Source organism: Microtus ochrogaster, linkage group LG5, assembly GCF_000317375.1.
Source record: "Microtus ochrogaster isolate Prairie Vole_2 linkage group LG5, MicOch1.0, whole genome shotgun sequence".
NCBI lineage: Eukaryota > Metazoa > Chordata > Mammalia > Rodentia > Cricetidae > Microtus > Microtus ochrogaster.
Window position 1 is genome coordinate 32,366,278 of NC_022031.1, and position 7,724 is coordinate 32,374,001.

The window sequence follows — 7,724 nt, forward strand, 5'->3', positions numbered from 1 at the left end:
AAAAATAAAAAAAAAAAAAAAAAAAAAAAAGACTGGAATATAGTATATATTACTCTGAATAGTATACACTGTACACATCATATGTTTAAAAAAAATAAGACCATTCTTGTCTCTTCTGTTTTTATTTTTGGCTTCAGGGCTTTTATGTAGGAAGCACATCTTAGAATAAACATTGGAGAAACCAGGATTGTCAATCACAAGGACCTATTTTCTTCAGTGGAATGCCATGAATGATGCCCGATTGCCTGCAATGCTGGAGTGGCATGCAGGTCAAAAGACCTGGTTATACTTTGCTGTTCTATTAGGAGCCAGGCTCCACCTGCATCCCCGCAATAACCTGAGCATTGTTCAGGTCCTAATTCTGCAGTGAATACCACAAATCCCCATAAGAGAGTTTCCATGTGCTTTACATCCTCCCACCAATAGAATCTACCCTTATGCTTATCAGATCCTTCCTCCAGACCCTAGCCCTAAGCTCTGTTTATCAATCAGTAAAATCCATTCTTATTGGAAAGATCACCAGTCACAAATTTTGCTGTTTCAATACATAAAAAGAGTAAACCACCCACCAGGTCAGACTCTGGAAGATTTTGACCCAGTGCCTGCAAAGATGGAACTGTCCCAAGCTTTATTCTTCACCTCCTGAAGATTTTCCCCCACAAGCTATGAGATTGGCGGGGAAGGGAGATACTTTCATATACATCTTATATAAGGACTTTTCTCATCCTTTGTAATGCTCTCTGAGGAGTCCTTTGTACCACAATCCCTCCATCCACTGAAGAGCATTTGTTAAGCTTTAACAGGCCCAGGTACACTCTAGTCGGTTCCTTACAATAAATTCTTATAAGTAGGCCGGGCGGTGGTGGCGCACGCCTTTAATCCCAGCACTCGGGAGGCAGAGGCAGGCGGATCTCTGTGAGTTCGAGACCAACCTGGTCTACAAGAGCTAGTTCCAGGACAGGCTCCAAAACCACAGAGAAACCGTCTCGAAAAACAAAAAAAAAAAATTCTTATAAGTAAATTTCCTGGGTTGATGGTTTACACATTTCAAACATCAAAACATAATGTTCAATAGCACACAAACACATATCATTTTCTACCCTTAAACTTTGCAGTCACTGTTGTTCTTTTGGAAAACCACAACTCCCATGCTCCCCCTGGACTACGGATACCTGTCGCTCCCCGTTAAAAAGGCAGGGCCACACGAGGCCCTCTCTCTTTCTCTCTTTCTCCCTCTCCTCTCCCCCCCCCTCCTCGTCCTGCCTTTCCTCGTGTGTCCCACATCCTTTGCCCTTCTGTGTTTCCCTCCCCCATTAAAGTGGACCCACGTGTCGTGTCTGTGTTTGTTCCGCCGTGCGCGTCTGTCCTGTGCCCCGTGTTTAAGAAGAACACCCCCTGCCCCCCTTTTATTATTTTTTAAGAAGAACAGTCACTTTTATTTGTATGAATATATTTGTTTTGGAGTTTTTTTTAATATTTATTTATTTATTATGTGTACAGTATTCCTTCCATGTGTGCCTGCAAGCCAGAAGGGGGCGTGTGTGTGTGTGTGTGTGTGTGTGTATATGTGTGTGTGTGTGTGGTGTACAGGTGCCATGGTACCCTGTGGAGGTCAGAGAGCAATCAATTTACAGAATCAGTTCTCTCCTTTCACCACGTGTTTCCTTGGGACACAACTTGGGGTATCAAGTTTGGTGGCAAGTGCCTTTCCCGGCTGAGCTACCTTGATGGATCTATCTGTATTTTTATTATTGCCAATCTGACAGTCCAGAAACAAAGGCTTGCATTGTTATACTGATTTGCATTAATTTGCATATTAGTGAGGCTGAGCACTTCACACGCTTCTTTAATTGTCTGACTTTGTCTCTACTTTCCCACTGTGTTTTCTGTCTTGACCACAGACAAAGACAACTTTAATTGAGAACACCACGACCAGGGGCCAGTGCCGGAAACTACCTCTCTTGAGACTTTGAATTTAAGAATTTGGAACCTTTGTTGCCTGGTTGTTTATGGTGCATGGTTGGTGTTATTGTCCTTGCTGTTATTTGGTTGACACAGGTTCTTGTCCATAGCCCAGTTTGGCCTTGAGATCCTCCTGCCTCAGCATCTTGAGTGCTTGGATTACAGGCATGCACTTCTGTACCCCAATGGTCAGGTGTACTTAGATGAGATTTCTTTTCCTTTTTGGTTTTTTTCCAAAACTCGAGATTGAACATAAGGCCCTGTGTAGACTATTACACCACTGAACTATGTCCTTGGTATGGTCTGCTATATTTGAAAACAAGAAACAAAATGATGCACAATTAACTGAGTCAGATACTTTCAATATCATACATCATAAACAAGAGAAAGTAGGTATGCAGAAAGAAAAGCAGTGGTGGATCGTGGAAGGTACAAGAGTTGAGGCACTGTGGCCTCCATCCATTCTGACCCCATAGGCTTGTGAGTTTGATCACATTTCTACTAAGATAAGCACTATCACAAATTATCCTTTAGAGGAAACTGGGGTAGAGACAGTTTAATAAGCCTCTTCTGACTTCAGTTTCCATCTCTCCAGGCTCCGAAGAAGCCCAGTGGAGCTCTAACAAATCTGTAATTCTCAATCTTGACTGGAAGTGTGGTGATTTGAATGAAAACGGCCTCTATAGGCGCTAATGGTTGAATACTTGCTCCCCATTCAGTGGAACTGTTTGGGAAGGACTGGAAAGTGTGGCCTTGTTAGAGGTGTGGTACTGTGGGTCTGCTTTGAGATCTCAAAAGACTCCCATTCCCACTGTGCTCCCTTTCTCTACTTTGTGCTTCTGGCTCAACTGTAAGCTCTCCGCCCTTCCTGCCACCATGTCTTCTGGTTCAACTATAAGCTCTCTGCCCTCTCTGACACCGTGTCTTCTGGTTCAACTGTAACCTCTCCGCCCTTCCTGCCACCATGTCTTCTGGCTCAACTGTAAGCCCTCCGCCATTCCTGCCACCATGTCTTTGCTCTGCCATCATGGAGTCTACCTCTCTGAAATCATAAGCCCAATTAAACTCTTTCCTTTATAAGTAGCCTTGGCCATGAAGCTTCATCACAGCGATAGAAAAGTCACTAATACAGAAAGTGAAAGCACAAATTGCACGATGAGCTGACTGTGTTGTCCTAAGTAAGGTTTCTAACGCTGAGATGAAACACCATGTTAGCAGGAAGCACGTAACTCTGAGATGAAACACCACGTTAGCAGGAAGCACGCTGAGGAGGAAAGGGTTCGTTTGGTTTATACTTCCACATTGCAGTCTATTATTGAAGGAAGCCAGGACAGGGACTCAGGGCAGCAGGAACCGGGAGGCAGGAACTGACGCAGAGGCCATGGAGCTGGTTTTCTTACAGGCTTGTTCCCATGGCTTGCTGGACCTGCTTTCCTATTGAAAGGATCTAGGGTCCTTTTTATAAACCAGGACCCAGGGATAGCACATCCACCATGGACTGGGCCCTCCCATGAATCATTAAGAAAATGTCCTATAGCTGGATCTTATGAAGGCATTTTCTCAATTGAAGTTCCCTCCTTTCAGATGACTCTAACCTGTGTCAAGCTGACATAAAACTAGCCATGCATGATGTGTGTTATGGTTTTGGTCCCTTTAAGAGACAAGCCACACCCATTCCCCTCCCCATCTGCTGAGGCAGGCTGATCTTCAGCTTCCGGCCTGAGCTCACTTTCTTTTCCATCTTCCTCTCGGAGAGGCAGCGTCACTTCTGCCTGTCTCCCCACTTCTCTGCTTCCCCCTTCTCTGTCTCTTTCTCCTCTTCTCTCTCTCTCTCTCTCTCTCTCTCTCTCTCTCTCTCTCTCTCTCTCTCTCTCCCTCCCTCTCTGTCCCCCCCCTTCCTCCTCCATTAACCCCCTGAATAAACATTCAACCTCACCCTGCATGTCGTGTCTATCCATGTTTCTGTCTTCTGTCTGCCCGCCATGTGTCTCCCTGCCTGGAACCAGCCATTGCTCAGGGACCAGCAGCTGTCTCTGCCTGGGGCCCACTGCCTGCTGCCACATGGCCCGCCACCACTGCTCTGGGACCAGTAGCCATCTCTGCCTGGGACTGGCTGCTCCCAGAGCCTGCTACCTGCCATCACATGGCCCGCTACCACCATTTGGGACCTACAGCATTTCTGCTGCCTACTGCTGCAGATCTTGCAGCATTTTTTTTTTAAAAAGAATAACAACGTGTCTTTATTACATTAGTCATTTGCATTGCCCTTTCAGGATTCCTCAACCAATCAGATATGTAGACCTTTGCCCCACTCAGCTCCTTGCGAGTCCCATCTGGGACACTCGTTATTGAGCATTCTCTGTGTGCTTTGCTTACATCTAATAACTAAACAGAGGTAGATATGTCGATGCTCCTCAATGGCAGTTGAAGACAAAGAGGAAATGATAGCTCAGTACTCTGCTCTAAAGAGCCAGGCCTGGTGGCGCACACCTTTAATCTCAGCACTTCAGAGGCAAAGACAGGTGGATCTCTGAGTTTAAAGCCAGTCTGACCCACAAAGCAAGTTCCAGGACAGCCAGGGCTACACAGAGAAACCGTGTCTCAAAGCAAAAACAAAAACCTCAGGTAGAAAGTGGTAAAGCAGGAGTCTGGTGTCTGCTGTCTGACCGTGAGCTGCATCCCTGTTTTCTGGTTGGCCCAGCCTGGCTTAGAGAGTCCAGAGCTAAGAGGATTTTGGTCCTGGGGCGGAGTTGTGGTGTCTCACTTTCAAGGACTCTCTAAATGGCCACCTTCAGATCCTTGCCCTTCTCTTTCTCAGAACAAGAGACATGCTTGGCTAAATGAGTGGCAGGCAGTTCTTTTGACCACACTGTCCTTCCCACATAAAGTTTATACCAGAACTTAGTGCCCTAAGAGACACGTTGGGGTGACATCTGTTGTAGTCCAGCCACGACCAATTCATACATTCCAGGGTAGGGGCATGTAGATTAGAAATGATACATAGGTGGAACAGAGACATGAAAGAAATAGTGACACAGGATAGCACTGGAAGGGCAACCCAGTGAATACTGAACACTGAATCCGCCCACGTTTATTTTCCGTACACTCATATACTCCAATACAAAAAGGGGGGAGCAGGCAAAAGACTGGTTTACCATGACACAAAGAACAACCAGAATAATCTTGCTTCAATACTTGAGACAGCGAGCCACCATTTCCTGAGTTAAGCATTCTGATGTTTTGGGCAGGATATGCAGCAAATACACCCTAGACCAAGTATCCTGTAAGCAACCACTCCCTAAGTCAAAACTTCCTGTTTTAAAATGAAGGGGCAGGGGCTGGAGAGATGGCTCAGAGGTTAAGAGCATTGCCTGCTCTTCCAAAGGTCCTGAGTTCAATTCCCAGCAACCACATCATGGTGGCTCACAACCATCTATAATGAGATCTGGTGCCCTCTTCTGGCATGCAGGCAGGCATGGAAGGAATGTTGTATACATAATAAATAAATATTTAAAAAAAATAAAATGAATAAAAAAAATAAAATGAAGGGGCAGGAATAGGCTTGAATTCTCTGACCTTTGGTCAAGGTGGAGTGGACCCGCCTCTATGGGCCTTCTTAACAACCAAAATACCGAGTAACCACACCTAGGACATCTTGTTTGCAGCCACACCTGTTGTCAACAACCTTGAAAGAGTAAAAATAAACTCAAACTCTCTGACCTTTAGTCAAGGTGGAACAGGACTCACCTTTGTGGGTCCCCACATTAGCACTGATTGTGGGGGAACCGAGGGAGCACAAGCTGGACCTACATCATGGTTCCCCATTCACTTCCTAACACAAGGCTGTTCTGAAATGGGTTTCTCACCTCTTTGTGGTCTGTGGCCTGCTTCCTTTACGATAATGTTAGTAACTACTCGTTTGTTCCTCATATCAGCCCTTCTGTGAGCCTGGTGCTATAAAGTCCCCATTTCACACGTGAGTCAATAGAGACCAGTTTCATGACCTGCTCAGAGTCACAGAGCTAACGAATGGCAGCCCAGATTCCAGTTCAAATGTCAGTGGCTCCTCTGAGTAGTTAACGAAGGCTAACACTTTTAACTTCACAAGAATAGATACGTTCATGGTTTCCTCAAGTTCTGAGCTTCATCTTGGAGTCTCCATAGAGGAGGTCAAGCACTTGATAGAGCAAGGTTTGGAGAACACACTTGTCCTCCAGGCTGAGACGAGGAAGGGTGAAGAGGGAAACGGCGAGGTGAAGAGCGGAGAGCGGCCAGGAGAGCCACTACCTGGTCCTGTCCCAGTCTGCTTCTCTGTGGCTACGATAAACACCATGACCAAAAGTGACTTGAAAGGGTCTCTTTGGCTCACAGGCCCCAATAACAGTGCATCACAGAGGGGAGCCAAGGCCACAGCTCAAGCTGGGAAGGCATCTGGAATCAGGAACTGAAGCAGGCCGCTTACTGGCTCACTCTATGGCCTTGTCAGCTTGCTTTCTTATACAAGCCTGGGCCACGTTCCCAGGGATGACGTTGCCTGCAGTAGACTGTGACCTCCCATAGCAATTGTTTTTTTTTTAATTTTTTTAAAAATATTTATTTATTTGTTTTTATTATGTATACAGTATTCTTCCTGCAGGTCTCATTACAGATGGTTGTGAGCCACCATGTGGTTGCTGGGAATTGAACTCAGGACCTTTGGAAGAGCAGGCAATGCTCTTAACCGCTGAGCCATCTCTCCAGCCCCTCCTATAGCAATTGTTAATCAACAAAATGCCCTCATAGACTTGCCTACTGACCAACATCATGGAGGCCACTCCTCAGCTGAGGTTCCCAGGAGACTACTTTGAGTCAAGTTGACAAAAACCGATCAGCGTATTTCTCCCGATGCATTATGATGAAAACAGCCAACCCTCGCACATGCTCTCCTAAACCAGAGAAGCTCATCTATGGGCCGGCCTGGCCCTCAGGACAACTGGTTGCAGCTTTTGTGGACTGGGACATTGTCTTTTATTTCCAGTAGACATAATAGGTATATGTGATGCTTCAAACACGCTAGGAGAGGTGAGTTGATCTGCTTTCCCAGCTCAGGGTGGATCCACAAGTGATTCCACAGTCTCTCTGAGTCCAGAGTTGTTCCCTGGTGTCTTTCACCCTCCCAAATATTTGGGATCCCAGTGGCCCTCCTTTGAGCCTCTCATGAGGTGAGGGCGAGGGGTTAGCATCATTTCAGCCTTGCCTTTGGTAATGTCTCTCTTCTGAGACAAGTGAAGCTCAGGGGCTACCTGTCTTAATGGAAAGGGGTGAGACAAGAGAGAGTAGAAGTATTAGGAGCAAAAAAAGGTACCATTAATAAATATTTCCATACTACATATTTCTCAACTTCTTAAAAACTTACTTTGGTTTTTGGTTTTTGGTTTTTCGAGACAGGGTTTCTCTGTAGCTTTGGTGCCTGTCCTGGGACTCCCTTTGTTGACCAGGCTGGCCTTGAACTCACAGAGATCCGCCTGCCTCTGCCTCCCAAGTGCTGGGATTAAAGGCGTGCACCACCACTGCCCGGCCAAAAACTTACTTTTTACTTCTTAAAAACTTTTCTTAAAAGTAGAAAGCAATATTTAATATTTATGATGAATTATAACTGTATGTGATTGTGGGATATTTAGGAATATAATGATGTATGTAAACAGTGTGGTATGATAGAGTGAAGACAATATATCAATCATCTTGCCGGGCGGTGGTGGTGCACGCCTTTAATCCCAGCACTC